The sequence below is a fragment of the Cupressus sempervirens genome, chromosome 8, assembly GCF_028749045.1.
Source record: "Cupressus sempervirens isolate cs-2001-9-10 chromosome 8, ASM2874904v1, whole genome shotgun sequence".
Taxonomy (NCBI): domain Eukaryota; kingdom Viridiplantae; phylum Streptophyta; class Pinopsida; order Cupressales; family Cupressaceae; genus Cupressus; species Cupressus sempervirens.
The window spans coordinates 30747263-30767442 of NC_143125.1; positions in this window are offsets into that span (position 1 = coordinate 30747263).

Here is a 20180-nt window from a genome sequence, read left to right on the forward strand (position 1 = left end):
TATAGGCCATATAGAGGACCACGTAAAATAAATAAAAAAGAAAAGAAAACATGACATTAATCATTCCCCATTTGTTTTGTTTAAATGTCATAATTATGAGGCTCATTCCCTTGCAGAAGCCTCTATGACAATGACATTACCTCTAAACCATGCAAAGGATGTATGTGCCTATATATATATATATATATATATATATATATATATGTATGTATGTATGTATGTATGTATGTATGTATGTATGTATGTATGTATGTATGTATGTATGTATGTATGTATGTATGTATGTATGTATGTATGTATGTATGTTCATAAATACATATCAAGAAAAATGGGCATAGTTAATGTCATTGTTAATGGGCATTATATTTCCCCTACATACATACATTATATATATATATTCTTACCATATACGACATCATGAAAAATATATGTAGAATTATAATAAAATTCTTACTATACAAATATACATTTATTGTACATATCCCTAATTCCAAATACTATCCTAACTCCTACACCCACATGGCCCTTTTATAGTGCTAGCACCAACTATCTCTAGTTGTATTACATAACTTGCTAGTCACTACCCAATATAACAATATATAGTACTAATGTACCCTCTTAACATTTTCTTGAAACCTTATCCATATTAATACTAATGAAATACCACCAACTTCTAATCACTCTCTAACTTGCTTATTCTTATCCATATCTACCACAATCCTATGTTATTACTACTATTATTATTTTATTTACATCCTCAATAATCTAATGTATTCATATCCCATCTTAATACTAAACTCCCCAATCCCTAATACATTTGACTTTATAAAAAAATATTATTACACACCTAATCCACACCACGTCCCCCTATAGTTATCTTCTAACATTACACAACATGTTATTACCCATAAACATACTACCCTTGAGACCCTACTAATTTCCTACCACCCACCTACCACTTACTCTCCCAACTCTCACCACCTAACACTAATAATACTCCACATATCCCTTAGTCTCAAGCACCCAATATATTGCACTTTTTCCCCACCCATTCCTTACTCCAACACTCATGTGAGGGATGTGAGATGTGTAGAAGGATGAGGGAACTACCGTTGACATACATACAGGTAAAGGCATTGGGTCACAACACTTATAATGGGGGGAGGGGACATGAGGTGTCCCGAGTACATAGAGGAGTGGGGATTGCTTCCCTCCTCCCACCCTCTCCAATATGCATGTGCACATTTTTTGAGGGTTGCTCTCTTTTTTTTGAATTTATTGGCACCAACTTGAAACACATGATCTCCCCATTTTCCCATGTTAGTATTTTAGTAAAAGTAGTTACTTTGTATGATTACTTTTGTATGCAATGTGATCTATGGGAATATTCTTATATTATTTTAATATTCTATATTCTAATTTATGATAGTGGAGTATTAACTTGTCTCTCCATACAAATTCTAGAGCATGATTTTCTCACTGCTAGGATTGTTCTCATATGTGCTAATAATATGATTTCCTCCTAACTTTTCTTGTTAGCTTAATGTATTATGAGTGATATTTTAGGATTTCATAAGAATTTTAATATTAACATTCACATTCTAAGAAATGTATAAATTGATAACTCAAATCTCTTGTGTTGTTGTAGTATATAAATTGATAACTTAAAAGAATATTCATACTTCTCTTCCTAGCTAAATTTCATTCTCATATCAAACAAGATCAAGAATGAAATAAACTAATCCTTTTATTATATTAAAACTAAATGTAATTTCTTGTCATCTAGATATGATAGGGAATTTCTTCATGAGACATCATATTTGAGATGCACTTTCCTTGTATTGTCCAATGATTCAACAGTATACACAATTCATATATGCTTAATCAATCCTATGATCATTAAGTACAACAACTATCTATTTGAAAGTGTTTCTTCTATGTTCCAACTATAACTACAATGATACATTAACCCTTCCATTTCAATAATTCTAAATGTAGATGGAAGGAAAGTAGGAGGTTATTACAATGGTTATTCCCCAATCCTTGCATTGCTCCCACACAACATCCTTCATAATAATTTATATAAAATGAAGAATCTAGTTTCTACAATACTGTACATGAAAGACATAAATGAAGGTTTCATCTTTACAATGCAATATCCTATATCATAGTGAAGGATTACATCCTTTAAAATGCACTACCAATGACTTAAGACATTCCTCATTCATCAAAACATTGGATGGCACCAAACTTCTTTCTTGAGTCTAATGAACACAAACCCTACAAAAGAAAAACATCTACACAAGAACCATGGAGGCTCACCTCCCATCGTAGGCTCTATGAAGCCACCCACTAAGTAGGTGAAGAAAGGTCTAAATTGAGTTTCATTCCAATCTTACAACTGCATGAACATTACAGTACAAACTTGAACAATCCCATCCCAAGGGTATTTCATAAAGGTTCACCAATGGAACCTTGAACATAGGGTGAAGGTGTGCTTTCAAGAAGGAGACTTTCCATATCATACCATACCTACAATGAACAATTTTTCATTCCCCTTTGGGGCTTTTCATAATCAAAAATTTCATGCCCTTGTTGGAATTATAGATGGAGTAACTGAGAGGAGGGGTGAATCAGTTACCACAAAAACAAATTTAGATCCCTGAGATGTCTTAAATAACTAGTTACTACTGATACTCGGTAAACACTTCACAAAAATGTTGCAATTTGGTAGATTAACTTGTTACTAATCTTTAAGCATTCATAATTGTTAACATGCATGCAAAAGTAAATAACATGAATGCAAGAGACACTAGATTTAATCTAGAAACCCAATATATGTGAAAAACCACCAAGTAACTAGCTACCAATTTTCACTCTTCTAAACTGAGCCCTATTAGGAGCCAACCTTGTTAAAGGTTACAAAACACACTGTTAGGTGTGAGCCTATTAGAGGATTTAATCACCCTGTTAGGAGTGGCCTTGCTAGAGGTCTTTAGAACAATTCAAATGAACCATCCACCTTGTTAGAGGATTTACAAAATGGCTATTAAACCAACTCTATTAAGAGATTTTGAAATCACTGCTACAATAGTTAGAAAGTAACAATGAATTGACCTAAATAAGATGCAACTGAATTTTTTCATTACAGATCTCTATTCTACACCATTAGATCCTCCTTGATTAAATATAGTTTTGCTCCTCCTCAATGATCTTTGGTCATCCTTCAAAATTTTCTCTTAAAATATTTAGTCCTCCTTCACATTCATATCACACCAAATTCATCACACACACTTAGAATTCACAACTTGACCTCTTATACATACCATTCAAATTATCAAGTTAGCTCATTCACAAGTTACATTTGCCAGTAAACCATACATCAGTAGGCTACAAGTATTACATTTAAACAAATAAACTTTATTTCCAAAAAATAATGAAATCCTTCATTGGCCAACCTAGCTCGGTAAACACTTCTCTAGAAATAATTTCCTGAATTAACCATCTCAACTTGATTAACATTTCAAATTCTAAAAAATCCTTTGGCTACCGAGTGAACTCGATAAGAACTGAATCTCCTTTGCTATCCATGAGAGTTCGGTAAGAACTGTTCTCTACCATATTTCCTTGATGACTGAGTAAGCTTGATAGACACTGAATTTCCTTTGTTAACCTTGAAATCTTGGTAACAACTATCTGCACAAAGTAAAGTTTGAGAACACTTGGTAGACATTGTAAGTCTTCTTGCAAACCTTTTGCGCTTGGTGGACTCTGTCTTTTTCCTTGTTGACCAACTGAGCTTGGTAGACTCTGACTAATAATTGATATGAAATTTTTGTAACATCAATGACAACACAAAATTGAACAATTGTATCCAATAATCTCCCTCTTTCGCATTGATGTCAACACTACATGTCCTAGCAAAATGAAATTTTGAAAATAAGTCTTTTCTATCAGCATGCTACTCCCTCTTACACTTCTTTCCACAAGACTCCTCAAACACAATAATCTCCCTCTTTCATAGTAATCTCTCCCTCTTGCATAAATTCTCTCTTTCTTTCAAATTTTAGAAAGATATGACAGTAAACTCTGCCTCTTTGACAACACATGCCAAATACAATACAACTCAAATGAAATTCAATGTACCTTAAGTACTAATTCATATGCAATGTCTACATTACTTTGTTGTATCAATTGATATATCTTCAATTTTGTTCATGCTGATGCATCACTAAAAATTTATTTTTAGTGAGCTTCTAATAGGGGAATGACCCCTAACTTACCTCTTAGATATAAATATGCATCTTTAGGTAGAGGCTTTGTGAATATGTCAGCAATTTGTTCCTTTGTATGGACATATTCCAATCTGATCTCTTTATCTTGGACCAATTCTCTAACAAAGTGATACTTTATAGCAATATGCTTTGTTTTTGAATGCATCATTAGATTCTTGGATATGTTAATCGCACTTGTATTGTCACAAAACATAACAATAGGTTCTTTGATTTCTTCCTTCATACCTTTCAATAACTATTTGAACTAAACAATGTTTGAACAATTTACTGCTGCTACAACATATTCAGCCTTTGTTGTGGATTGGGATGTACAATTTTTCTTTTTACTTGTCCAAGAAACCAACCTCTTTCCAAGAAAGAAATCTCCTCCACTTGTACTCTTTCTGTCATCAATGTTTCCTACCCAATATGCATTAGTAAACACTTTTAAATCCATATTTCCTCCAAGTTTATACCATAATCCATACTCTTCAGTTCCTTTCAAATATCTTAGGATCTTTTTGATTGCCATCATGTGATTTTCTTTTGATTTTGTTGAAAACCTTGCCACAATACCAACTACAAGAGAAATGTTTGGTCTTGTATGCACTACATACTACAACTTTCCAATCATAGATCTATACAATGTCTGATCCACTTCCGTTGATTCATCATCCTTGGTAAGTTTCAGTCCAATACACATAGGAGTCCCAACTAGTTTGTAGTTTTCCATACCAAACTTTTTCAATATCTCCTTGATGTATTTAGACTGAGTGATATAGATTCCATTCTTATTCTGCTGAATTTGAAGACCAAAAAAGAATTTGATCTCACCAAACATTAACACTTCAAATTCCTTGTTCATTTGTTGTAATTTTTTTTGGCAAAGATCATCATTTCCTATGAACAAAGTATCATCTACAAATATTTTTGCCAAAACAATCTTATTATCTGGTCCTTCCTTGATATACAAGCTATTGTTATCATTAGTTCTTTAAAAACCAATCTGAATAAGATAGTTATGCAATCTTTCATACCATGCTCTAGGGGCTTGTTTCATACCATACAATGCTTTATGTAATTTGCAAACCATGTCCTTCTTGTTTGGATCAAAAAAACCTTCAAGCTATTTAATGTAAACATCTTCATCCAATATACCATTGAGAAATGTTGACTTGACATCCATCTAATAAACTTTGAATCCTTTGTATGTAGAATATGCAAGTAAGGTTCTGACACCTTCCAATCTTGCAACAAGAGAAAAAGTCTCTCCATAGTCCACACCTTCTTCTTGAGAGTATCCTTTGCATACCAATCTAGCTTTGTTCCTTGACACCTTGCCATCTTCATTTAACTTGTTTTTGAATACCCACTTAGTTTCAATCACATTTTTGTCTTTAGGCCTAGGTACAAGAGTCCATGTTTTTTTTCTCTATCTACTCTATCTCTTCATTCATAGCCTCAGTCCAAATTTCATTTTCTAGTGCATCTTTCACACTTCTAGGTTCAAAATCAGCAAGTAAACAAGTACCTTTTAACTTACTTCTTGTCATAGTTCCTTCAAATTTATCTCCAATGATCTGATCTGGTGCATGATGCCTCCTAACATACTTGACTAGCACAAGCTCCTTGCCTTTTGAATGACTTGCATTTTTATCTTCTTGTGTTTCAATCTCTAGTTCTGGTTTCTTGGGCTTGCTAGCTATTGATTTGGTAGCTTCTATTTGCAACTTAGGTCCTTGGAGCTTGGTAGGTATTAGTTTGGTTTGAACTTCTTGCAACTCAGTTACTAAAGACTCTGGAGTAGAAGATTTTTGATTGATAGGTGTCTCTGGCAGAATATTAGGTTCAATGAAAACAAATCTCCAGTTTTCTTCGGGTTCCCTTTTTCTTTCTTCTTAAGTTCTTTCTGCAAACTCATCAACTTTCACATGTGCACTTTTTATGACTTTGTGAGTAGACAAATTCAAAAATCTATATGCTTTACTCTTGCAAGAATATCTCAAAAATATTCGTTCATCACCCTTCACATCAAATTTACATTTTCTAGATTCTTTCAAAATGTAACATTTGCTTCCAAATACTTTTAGGTAACTTACATTGGATTTGTAGCCATACCATAACTCATAGGGGGTTTTGAATGAATCCTTCTTTAGTTGTACTCGATTCAAGCTATGAACTATAGTGCTAATAGATTCCTTCCAATATTTGATAGCAATGCTCTTTTCAATCATTAAGGTTCTTGCACAGTCCATGATAAAAATGTTCCTTCTTTTAGCTATTCCATTTTGTTTAGGAGTTCTAGGTGCTGAAACCTACCTTTTGATTCCCCTTTCAATGTAAAAGTTATTGAAATCATGTGAAATGAATTGACCACCTTTGTCTAACCTCAAGCATTTCAGTATTTTTCCTATTTCCTTCTCTGCTCTGGCCAAATACCATTTGAACTTCTCAAATGCTTCTAATTTCTCTCTTAGGTACATGATAGTCATCATTCTTGAGTAATCATCAACAAAAAGAATGAAGAACTTTTCGCCAGTATAACTTTCAATTCCAATAGGGCCACACAAATCAGTATGCACAATTTTTAAAACTTCTTTAGAATAATAGTTCTTACTTTTAAAGCTAGTCTTTCCCATCTTGCTAATTTGACAATTCTTGTATAAACCAACCTCACATTTCTTTATGTTAGGAATGCCTCTTACTTTCTTGAATTTACTTATTTTCACCAAGTTATCAAAGTTCACATGACACAACCTCCTATGTCATAAGAAACTTTCTTCAACTTGAGCAATAAAGCATGAACATTCACCAAGTTCAAGATAAAACAAGATACCTTTTATTTGAGTGCCTAATCCAATCAGCTTTCCTTTGCCATCTAGCAGTCTTGCTTTTCCATGCATGAATTCCACTTTGAATCCATTATTGAGTAGTTGTGCCACACTTAATAGATTCTATTTTAGTCCTTCTACCCAATATGTATTATTACATAGAAGTTTTTTGGTTAGTGAGATTCTTCTATTTCCTTTTATGCAACAAGGTTCATTATTACCAGACCTCACACTGCCACTGTCATAGTTTTCAAAATATTCAAACTTAATTTTATCACCAATCATGTGATGAGAACAACCACTATCTATAATCCATGTATTATTTTTGCTCACATGAGAAATAAGTCTCATTTCTTCATCATTATCAAACTCATCCTTTACAGCAACGTAAACAATTTCATCTTCTTCTTCATGATTAGAATCATTAGAATCCTTAGCCATGAAACATGTTTTCTTACCTTTGTCTTTGAATTGTTTGAAGTCTTTCTTGCCATTGCATTTGTGACCTTTCTTCTCATCCTTGTTCTACTTGTTTGGGCACCTAGCAGCAATATGTCCAATTTCTTCACAAGAAAAATAAATTAAAGGAACCTTACCTTTGTATTTCCCTTTGCCTCTTGAACATTTCCTTGCTAGCAGAGCTTTAATTACCTCAAGATCACTATCTGAACTCTATTCTAATTGTTCATCACTGTCTGACTGAGAATCCTTTATCTTCTTGCCTTTCTACTTGAGTGAAAGCTTGGCTTCAAATGCTAATTCAATGTTCTTGGCAGTTGGAACATAATTATCATAGTTATCTAGCTAAAATGCAGTCAATCTTCCAACTATGGCCTCTAAATTTATCTTATTATTTGCTTCACATCTTCTTTCTTGAATTGCAAAAACTCTGATTGCATAAATGGGAAGTAGTGTTCTAAGAACTTTACTTATAATTATTTCCTCCTTGGTATCTCTTCCAGATGCTTTAATTGCACTAACACTTACTTTAACTCTTTCAACATATTTTGCAATGTTTTCATCTTCTCTCATCCTCATTTCATCAAATTGTCATCTTAAACTTTCTACTTTGGCTCTTCTCACATTATCATCACCTCCATAGATCTCTTTCATCTTGTTCCACATTTCAAAGGTAGTTTTGCAATACTTGATATCAGCAAATTCTTCATAACTTAGGGAAGATGCAATATCTATTATCATGTTGTTGCAAGTCTTCTTTTTAGCAATATCATTAACAGATAATGTACTGGTATGTTCTGCATATTTTTCATCAAGATACTTCAGCCCTGTATCACCAATAGAAGCTAGATGAAATCTCATCAATCCCTACCATGCTGAGAAGTTGTCCCTATTAAGTCTTGCAATTTCCATCTTGTAATAAATCCTAATCTTTAGCTTAGATCCTTGAAATTTTTCCCTGCAAGCACCAAAAGCTTTGATACCAATTGTTGGAATTATAGATGGAGTAACTGAGAAGTAGGGGTGAATTAGTTATCACAAAAAAAACTTCAGATCCCTTAGATGTCTTAAATAACTAGTTACTATTGATACCCAGTAAACACTTCACAAAAATGTTGTAATTTGGTAGATTAACTTGTTACTGATCTTTAAGCATTCATAATTGTTAGCATGCATCAAAATTAAATAACATGAACACAAGAGACATTAGATTTAATGTGGAAACCCAATATGGGAAAAACCATGAAGTAACTAGATACCAATTTTCACTCTTCTAAAGTGAGCCCTATTAGGATCCAACCCTATTAAAGGTTACAAAACACACTATTAGGTGTGACCCTATTAGAGGATTTAATCACCCTATTAGGAGTGGCCTTGCTAGAGGTCTTTAAAACAATTCAATTGAATTGTCCACCTTGTTAGAGGATTTACAAAATGGTTGTTAAACTAACTCTGTTAAGAGATTTTGAAATCACTACTACGATGGCTAGAAAGTAACAATGAATTGACCTAAATAAGATGCAACTGAATTTTCTGATTACATATCTCTATTATGCACCATTAGATCCTCCCTGATTAAATATAGCTTTGTTGCTCCTCAAAGATCTCTGGTCATCCTTCAAAATTTTCTCTTACAATATTCAGTCCTCCTTCACATTCATATCACACCAAATTCATCACACACACTTAGAATTCACCACTTGACATCTTATATATACCATTCAGATTATCAAGCCAGCTCATTCACAAGTTCCATTTACCAATAAACCATACATCAATCAAATACAAGTATTACATTTAAACAAATAAACTTTATTATCCAAAACAATGAAATCATTCATTAGCTGACCTAGCTCGATAAACACTATTCTAGAAATAATTTCCTAAGTTAACCATCTCAACTTGGTTAACACTAAAAATTCTACGAAATCCTTTGGCTACCGAGTGAATTTGGTAAGAACTAAATCTCCTTCGCTGACCATGAGAGCTCGGTAAGAACTATTCTCTGCCATATTTCCTTTGATGATGAGTAAGATCGGTAGACACTAAAGTTCCTTTGTTAACCTTGAAAGCTCGATAACAACTATTTGCACAAGGTAAAGTCTAAGAATGCTTGATAGACACTATAAGTCTTCTTGCAAACCTTCAAAGCTTGGTAGACTTTTTATTTTTCCTTGCCAACCAATTGAGCTTGGTAGACTCTGACTAATAACTGATATGACATTTGTGTACCATCAATGACAACACACAATTGAACAATTGTATCCAATAGCCCTTTCAAGGCTTCCACAAACATCCTTCGACATACTTCCAATAGTTATAGCTTCCTTGAAGCCCATACTCCATTAGCTTCCTTTCTACACCATTTTTCCTTATCACCCCCAAAGCAAGACATGAATGAATATGGCATACAATGGAGCCCATACTCCAAGGTTATCAACTATATTTCAAGCCCAACTAAGCCCTTCACCTTGGACTTCTCTTCCCTTCCCAAAGGGTGAGTGAAGCCCTCACACCCATAACAACACTTGACATTCAATTTCAAAATAAGGATATTCAAGAAAGAAAACCCAAGAAATTCCATGAAAACACAATGCAAATTCATACTACCACAAAAAAATACAAACATTTGCAATGGCACAACATAATACAAAAATCTACCATCCAATGATTCATAATACAATGCAAGCTCTCATAACAATACCCCACTAATTTGATCAAGACCCTCTAATAAGGCCTTCCCACTAACTATTTTAGCAAAAACACCAAGCCACTTCTTCTTACAAACTTGTCTCCCTCCAACCTTGGTATAATTGACTTAGTGGAAACATGGGAGGAAAACACATGTGACAACTCAAATTTCGAATTGAAGGAAGAATGCATGGGTAAAGGGGCACCCTAGGCTACTTGAGCACTAACAAGGTCAAATTTAGGTCTCTAACATGTTATATTATCACGTGGGTAGCTCATTTTGGCAAAAAAGCCACTTTGGGACCACCTAATGACCCCTCAAAACCCTAGCCAAGTCCAATATTGAAATTCATTTGATTGTGACCCATCCTACACTTTGTCAAGTGGGTTTACTTACTCATTAACAAGCTAATTAGTTTTAGGGTAAATTGCCACTATGATAGAAATCCGAAACAATATGTTAATTAGACAAAAGTTCACAAGTGTCAAGTGTCACATAAAAGCACATTTTGCATCACCACAACATGTTCCTAATACATCATTATGATTAAAAAATTTCACATACAAACAAACCTACATTTACAAAAGAAGATACATCACAATGAGGATTTTGAATCTTCTAAAGATTCACCTTGGTTAAACTATGTTCACATAGGTTCAGATCTTGTTTCCCCCAAAATTTCCATGGTTCCACTTCCTACACATTAAACTTGAGCATTAGTAGTACAAGGAGGTCATATAAAACATATATCATAAATGCATATAATTTCAAATGTTAAGAGACTTATATTAACATAATTCAATTAAATTTCCTTTCCTAATCATTCCAAATGTTAGAATGTCAAAATCTCCATCTCAAAAATCATCATAATCCAATTAGTATCTATCTACATATCATAAATTATCATAATCAAATTAACATTTTGCATCACACCATAATCTAATTCTATCATGTCATAAAGTTGCATCCATATGGGTTTGATCATCCCATTCAAAATATTAGGTTCTATAACATAACAAAATCTATCCTTTAACACTAACATTATAATTTGACATTTCAAGCATTTCTACAAATTTAGTTTCTATTAAAGCAATTGACATAATCTAGAACATGAAATGGAATCATTAATTATATCAATTAGGTCCTAATGTGCAGATCATTATGTTAGAAATGCTTTAGAATAACTGGGGGAGTGAATCAATTATTCAAGGTCCAAATTTCCTAATAAAACTTTTCACCAAGTAAAGTGAGCCCATTAAACTATTCATCCATCCAAGCTTAAACTTCCTACTTAGCAAGTTACTGTAAAGTCAACATGCAAGAACAACACATGAAGAATCACACACATAACACAATGATTTATGTGGAAACCCAATTTAGAAAAAACTACCATTAACATGCTACTCAATTCTCACTCTTCTGAAGTGATGCCCTATGAAAGGCTTGCTCTATTAAAGGCTACAACACACTGTTAAATGTGACCTAGTTAAAGGATTTAACAACCTTGTTAGAAGTGGGCCTAGTTAGAGGACTTTAGAACATTCACTTGGAATACCACCCTGTTAAAGGATTTACAAATGGCTATTAAACCAACCTAAGTCCATAGGATTTTACCCTAACTGATACAATTGTTAGAGAGTAACAACAAGGGCTTTTGACCTATTACAACTCACAACTTAACTTGTAGATTTCAAATCTCACTTCAACTCTCAAAATTTTCCTGGCTTTCAGTCTCTATGGCTCTGACAACTTTTCCTCCTTTCAAGCTTTGTCTCTTTGAGTCTTCATGCTTGATATACCAGTCCAATCTCATATATGGCCACTTATCAAAGTAGAGTCTCTCTATTGTGTTCTTCCTACTTGATGCCTTCTCCTTAACACCCTTCAATAAATTTGCAACTTGGCAACTTGGCAAATCATGCTTCTTGGCCCATGAATCCTTAAATAGAAATTTGGAATGCTCTTCCCACTCAAATATTCTAGCTCTTTCTTTTAGTTTGAATGGGTTAGGTAGGATTCAATGAATCTACCCCTTATCTTGTTCCTACTAGAAACATCATGAAGAATCCTCCTAAATTTGCCCAAAAATAGTTTACCTAAAATTTTATGCCTCTAGCTCATCATCCTTATCCTCCATCTAGTTTACAAAATTCAAGGTAACAAACTTGTTGGCTTAGATCTAGTAAATCTTTGACTTTTCAAATAATGTAGTAGCTCGGCACTATTGAAATTATGATGCTCAGCACATATTGTGTTACTCAGCACCAACTACATTTTATTGATGCTCGGCACCTATTTTGAATTCAATCGGAATCAACTAAGTTTTTTTAATGCTCAGCTCCTTCTGTTTCACTTAGCACACACTAGATTTTGCATTTTCTTGACACTTACTGAAAATCTTCTCGACATGAACTAGCTTGCTCAGCACCCACTAATGAACTCAGTCAAGCTTTGTAGACAACCTTGTTACAAATTATCTTTCTAGAGTTTCTAAGTGTGACCAACATTTGTATCTTAAAATATACTATCAATAAATCATTTTACCATTGTATTAACTGATCCTTGTACTTTATTACAAAACTATAACTCAAACTTTCCCTTAGGTACTTTTGTCACATCTTGTTGATTAAATCCTCTTCATCAATCAACTAAGTGATAGTACTTGGATCTTATAAGCAATTGTAATTATAGCAAATAGTAGGTTTGACATCAGTGGTAAAAAAATGATTAAAAACATCCAATATCAAAAATCTCCCTCTTTGCAAACAATCTTCTTTCTTCAATAATGATCTTTTCAATCAGATTTCTAATAATCTCCCTCTTTCACATTGATGGAAAACCAAACTGATCAACTAAGTTATCAAAATGCTAACAAGGTTAGAATAGTAAATTAGATGCCAAAAATAAATTTTTTGACCATTATTTTCATCAGCTTTGACATCTCCCTCTTTTCTAATACATTTTCTTCTCCTCTTTGATCTACTTTTTGATTGATTCTTGACTATTTTCTCCCTCTGAATTGCTATTTTCTTTTTCTTCTTATTTTTTGCTATTAATATCTCCCTCTTTTTCTAGATTACCATTTTGATTTCTCCCTCTTACATTTTGTTCCTTTTAAATTTTTTATTTCTCCCTCTGCACATTATTTCTTCCTTTGTCCATTTGATTATGTTTTTGTTGATCAATTTCTACTCTTTCTTCCTCTTTGACAACAATGCCAAAGACATACTACTTTAGCATCTCATCATGCAAATATAGCATTTTCAAGAATTTCCAATTTCTCCCTTTGTCACCTTGCTTGTGATTTATTTGGTATTTTAGTACTTTGATTACTTCAGGAAAAAACCTAAAGTAAGTATCCTTTGCATCAACTTATAACATTTCAAAAATCAACTCATTTGATGCAGGACAATCTTGCTATTGTTCAAACAGCCTTGGATAGGGTTATCACCCTTAACTTACCTCTAAGATACTCAAATGCATCTTTAGGTAATGCTTTTGTGAATATGTTAGCAATTTGTTCCTTTGAACTTACATATTCCATCCTCACTTGCTTGTCTTCCACCAATTCTCTTATATAGTGGTACACTTAATTACAATGTGCTTTGTTGTGGCATACATCATAGGATTCTTTGATATGTTGATGGAACTTGTGTTATCACAATAGTGTATCATAGGTTCAGTTACCTCTTCCTTCATACCTTGGATATGTGATGTGGCAACAGATTCCTTTGAGAATCCATGATGCATATGATGCAAGATGCTAAGTGTAGGATTCTATGGTGCATGGAAGCCAAACTTGGTTAAATGTGGGAGAGAATCTATGATGTTTCATAAGACACCTCAAGCCCACTTAAGGCTAGGAATCTATGATGAATGAAGCCAAATATGGACATGCATAAGGGAATAAGAATCTATCAATTATGAGATATCTTAGCCAAATGTCAAAGGAGAATCCATGAGGTGTCATACCCGAGTGCCATGATGATGTCAATATTTCATGGAATATTTGAATTAAAAATCCTTTATTTCACAAAATAGAAATTAGTAAAAAATGGAATTAATGGAGGAAAATGTGACTTAGGAAAAATTAAGAATTTTCATGGTTTGCAAATGATGATTCAATTAAATAAAAATTAATTAATTGAGGATGACAATTAGGAAGAATAATTAGTAAGAATGACATAGGATTAAATTATGGGTTATTTAATCCTTTAGGAAGAGTTAGTAGATGATTAGCCAAATTGATTAAATAAGTGTGATAGTATCCTTTGATGAAAATGTAATGATGATACAAATTGAATAGGATGATGAAAAATAGACCAAAACCATGGTCAAATTGATTGATTGATCACAACTGAAAACATGCCAAGGACACATGACATGAATTAAAGATATGTAACATTTAATAGACATTGTAAATGCTAAAGATATTATTAAAAAGATTGATGATGCCATGATACGACATTGCAAGACTCAACAATGTCAAAGATTGAATGACGTGAATGATAGTTTGACCTAGCATTGAGAGCCATGATAGTACTAAGGTCAGATTGATAAGGTTTGATAGATTAATAGGCTTCCAAGGCACTGAAAGCACAACAATACCTAGGATTGGATATATGATAATTGATTTTGGATGTTTGATATGTTTTGAGTTGATTAGGACTAATTTTGGGTGATTTTGGGTTGATTTGGAGTGTTCCGAGTTGATTTGAAATGGTATTGAGGTTATTGGAAATGGTTTTTGATGATGTTGAAATGGTTCCAAATTGATATGAAAGAGGATATGAATGATGATAGACATTTTTCAGATACAATCAGGTTGGCCAAAAGATCAGAGTTAGTGGAATGAGAAAACATGATGAATTAGTATGAAGAAGTCATGTCTATTCAAGAGCCTGAGAGTATTTTCAAGGGTTACCACTCAAGCTAGTGACAAAGTAATAAAAATGATAGCTCAATTTTTTTAAAAAGAAGATACAAATCCAACACAACTAATAGTTCAAAAATTGGAGTTGGAATGCAAAAGTTATGGCCTCTGAAGTGCAACATAGGGACTCCGAAAGCAGTTCTAGGCATCCTACTACCCCAAGTGTGCCCAAAAATCACCCAAGTGCACCTAGTGCACACTTGGTAAGCCCAAGTGTGCCATGGTAGTACCAAGTGCAACCATGGTGCACTTGGGGAGCCCAAGTGTTTTCAAAAAGTGCAAAATGTGCCCTATAAGGCTTTAGGGGCCAAAAATAGCCCGACTAGACTTAGAATAACCTGAAACATTATGTGAGTGCCTAAAATGGTGGAAAGAGGTTAGAACATGAGTGAAATTAGTCAACCATGGTTAGATTTGGTTAAAATTGGTCAAACAAATGTTTGATCGAGGATGGACTAGGTGGAAAGCCCTATAAGGTTGACAAACTATGTAGGATGATTTAGGAATGCAAGAATGCAAGACAAAGATGATTTGGTGTATTGTAACACATGATCATGGTGATGAATGAAGATATGAATGAAAGAAGACCTAAGAGATGATATGAGGACCTATTAGAATGAGGTGAATACATTTTCTTTCAAAAAGTGTGCTATATGTCAAATGGAGCTTCATTTTGATGAAATCATAGATGCAAACCATTTTTTAAAATCTATATTTTGCCCCCTTTTGATACAGTGTGATTTAGAGTGTTGTGTCAAAGAACACTGATGAGAAGGCCATAATAACATGCCCTAGTAGGAATCATATATATGGTTGCCCCCTCAAGAAATTGATTGAGATATGCATATGGCAAGTCAATTTCTTGACAATGAGATGCAAGGTAGTGGATGAAGAAGACACAAAAGATGGAAGAGATGAGATGAGGAATTGTTAGTATGATGGGAAGAATTTTTCTTTTGTAAAGTGCACTAAATGTCAAATGGAGATTTATTTTGATATGGCAAATGGAATGAAATGCATCATGGCATAAAGGGCTAGAGTGCAAAATGCATACCTTTTGTGTAAAAATGCACGATGTAGACAGAAAATGACCCTATCTTGCCTAAGGAATATATACATTCCCCAGACATTCAAAGGTACATTGTAACAGACAAAAAATAAAAGATGATCATGAACCATCCCAACCACTCTCATAGATTAGTTTATATAATCGAGTGGCATAGGAACATGATCAAAGAAAAATAAAGAAAAAATAAATCACTCACTAAATAGAACGAGCCAACATCTATTCTTGTCCATTATTACTTTCTTTTTAATGTTTTAGGTTTGTAGATAATGTTTGACAAGTTGTTCGTGTGATAGTTTGGTTTGTTGATTCAGTTGATAGGTTCATAGTGACATGTTGGATTGACTATCAGTTCACATTGCTTAGATAGGTGTGATTGTTATTGAAGTGTAGTGCTTTGAGTTTTAGTTTGCAAAGTGCAAGTGTTCACACAAAAGGGGTGATAATCCGTAGTAGCTATTTACAAGGTTTATTACAAATTTTTGATGGATTTTGTGATTTTTAGGGTTTTTGAGGATATTTGATTTTTTTGGTGTGACTAGTTTCTTTAGGACATTTTATGATTTTTAGGGCTTCTTTCAGGACATTTTCTAATTTTTAGTGATTTTTTTAGGATATTTTATGATTTTTAGTGCTTTTTTTAGGACATTTTATGATTTTTAGTGCTTTTTTCAAGATTGTATTTGAATTTTTAGGATTTTTTCAGGATCATATTTGACTTTTTAGGACTACTGAATCTTTAAGGGCTTGATCCAAGATCTTCTAATGTTGGGGAGATGCATGTAGTAGGTCCAGAATGGATATATGTGTAGGGGTCTTGCCAAGTTGTTCAACAAGGCCATAATCAGATGAAGTAGGAACATTAAGCCTAGTAGGGGGTGGATATCTAATAGAGGCACTAAGCCTAGATGGGGCTCCAAGCAGAGTGATCTTGGTACAACATGTAGTGACAACACAACTAAGGTTTTTAGCCTTTAAAGTGAATGTGTATATGTGAGAATCAAACTCATTGAAATAGTTGATGGTGTAGTCATATCTAGTGCATGTGTAATTCACATTACCTTGTAAATTTTAGTTTGAACTTGAGGGTTTCTCTTTGTCATGATTACCTAAAGAATCTTTGAATATAGTATGGTTAGAATTGGATGCTAGTAGTGACAGATCAACTATGATTACACCATCATCAATAAGATCTTGTATTGCACATTTCAATTGGAAGCACGATGAAGTATTGTCCTTTGGTGCGATGGTAATCACAGTACTTTTTATCATCCCACCAATTGGCTTTAGTCAATGGTTCATCTTTGATCAGGGATAACTGTAGGAAGTTATTACTCAGTAACTATTGTAGTGCAGTCTCAAGAGGTGTCCCCAATGGTGTGAATTTCTTGTCCTTGTTTCTAGGATGTCTTTGAGGTTTGTCTTGTGTGGAAGTCTCTATTTTGTATTGTTGAGGTGTTGTTTGATTGGGAGTTTGTGAATTTGTAGGGTTTGCACCTTTCAAAGTTAGTTGAGGTTGTGTTGTGCTAATGTGCGGGCATCCACAATGCCATCATTGGTCACATTCTTATTTTTGGAGAAAATTTTTTCCTTGTCATTAGATGAATTGGTGTTTTTTTTTTCCTTATTTATTTTGAGGATTCCTTTACAGATAAGAGCATCTTCAATACTAGCCCCTTCTTTCATCAGTTTAGAAATGGTGCTTGGACTTTTGATTTTGAGTTCATACATCAAGTCTGGGACTAAGTTTTCAATGCACAAGTTTACTTGTTGTTCTTTAGGAATGTCTAGTGAGTATTGACTGACTAAGCTTCTCCAACGTAGTAAGAATGTGATAAATGGCTCTCCTATCTTCTATTTAGTTGAGCACAAATTAGAAAGTGTCACCTCATTCATAATGTTGAAGGCAAAGTGAGAGATGAACTTGTCTATGAGTTTCAACCAAGATTTGATATTATTAAGAAGTTTGGAGTACCATTCAAGTGTAGGCCCACCTAGAGTATGAGGGAACAATCTCATGGGGTAAGTGGTCCCATCACTGAGTCCAGTACATGAGGCACAAAATTCTTTGATATGATCAATAGGGTTGCCTTTTCCTCGATATTTTTCAAAACTTGGAGCCTCAAAGTGTTTTGGGAATGGAGGCATATACAGACTTTTGTCAAATGGATTAGGACATAAGTCCCTTTCTATATATAGAGCATGTTTCTTTTGGACTCCCAATGCCTCGACTTGTTTGGAAAGTTGTTTGAATATTTGCAATAGCTCTTCATTAGGATTTTGCATGATAATCTTTCCTTCAAGTTCTTTGTGCCTATGAGTAGACCATTTGTTGTGGTGGGAGCTATGTCTACTTGGTTTTGACATTTCTATGTCTGATGAGTCTAGTGATGTGTCACTAGGTGGTAGAGGTATGTTGGCACCTTGAAGACAAAAGGGGCCCTATTGTGACACATGTTGGGGTACTTGTTGTGGTATTGACTATGACTGATGTAAAATGTTTTGTTGTCTTACCATTTGTTGTGGTTGTTGTTGGGATACCTTTGTTGGTTGTATGTGAGACCATGTATGTGATTTTTGTTGTAGAGGTATTTGTTGAGGTTGTGGTGTCACATGTTGTTGGTATGCAATTTTTTGCTCAAGGCATCTTTAATATTCCAATTTTTCCTTGAGTTTCTCTTGTTGTTTAGTAAACATGACTTGTTGTTGTTGATATATTGCATATAAGTCAAGTGGATTTATGTTGGGTTGTGTGTTAGGGACATTGGATGCTTGTACCACTTGAGGTTGTTGTTGTTGTGGTTGATGTTGTTATTGATATGTTGAATGTGTTTTGGAAACATTAGGTCCTAAGACTACTATAGGTTGATGTTGTTGGGGTAGTTGGTTATGTCCTTGCCAATTGACCATCATGTTGGTATTGTTTCTTTGGCACATTTGTGCTTTGAAGGTTTCTCTATGGGACATCATATTGACTTGGCAATAAGGTGCATTCTTTTGGGAATAGGTGTAGTTTCAATAAGACTTTTTCTTTGTGCATCAATAGGGATTGTTGTAGTAGATGTTTCAAATAGTGTACTCGTGGGAGGCTCCATAACATTTCATGTCATAACACTTGGTAGAGTTAGGAGAAAAGGTGCACTTTGTTGATTTTTCTCCAAAGGAGGTATGTCTAGCATCCCTAGAGCACCAATTCCTTTAGGTGCATCTTGTTGTTGCATCATGTGACTAAAATCAAGCCTTAATGTTCTCTTGGGATATTTAGGGAGAGTCTTGTTTCCCTTCATTGGTTGTGGTTCATCAAACAAGGGATTAATGTTGATATGTTCAAACATACTTTGGAGGATTTTGATTGTGGGTTCTTGCCGTGACCTTATAGGTGCCATTGTTGCATTTGAAAGCTCCAAATGTTGTTTTCATTTGTCTAAGTCCAAATTGATCATGGGTTTTATGTTTTCAATGGTTGTGTTGGTTTGATTTTTGGACTTAGTCTCCTCCACGTTTGGGTTGAACTTGACAATTTCTTGGGCTGCCAAACATTTGAAGTTCTTGCAAATTTTTTTGTCTTAACATGCCCTAACCATTTCTTCATCAGTGATGCCATAGTCAATGTTAGAGTCATCACTTAGGTGTATAGTACCTTTTTGTATGTTTGATGTGTTATAGTCAAAGGTACTTTCATTGGGTTTGCTGAATTCAAAGGAGTGTGTTTGTTCATCCTTAGGTGTGGTTGGTACACTTCCACCTCCAATACAATATAGGTTCAAAGTCAGGACTACATTGGACCATCTCATGAGTAGGGGAAGTGTTTGGAGGAAATCTCATGGTAGGTGCATTGTTCAAGGTTTGTTGTGTCATACCTTGATGATGGTGATCCTACAGATACGTGTTTAAGGGGTTTGCAAGTAATGTTTGTGATGCCTTG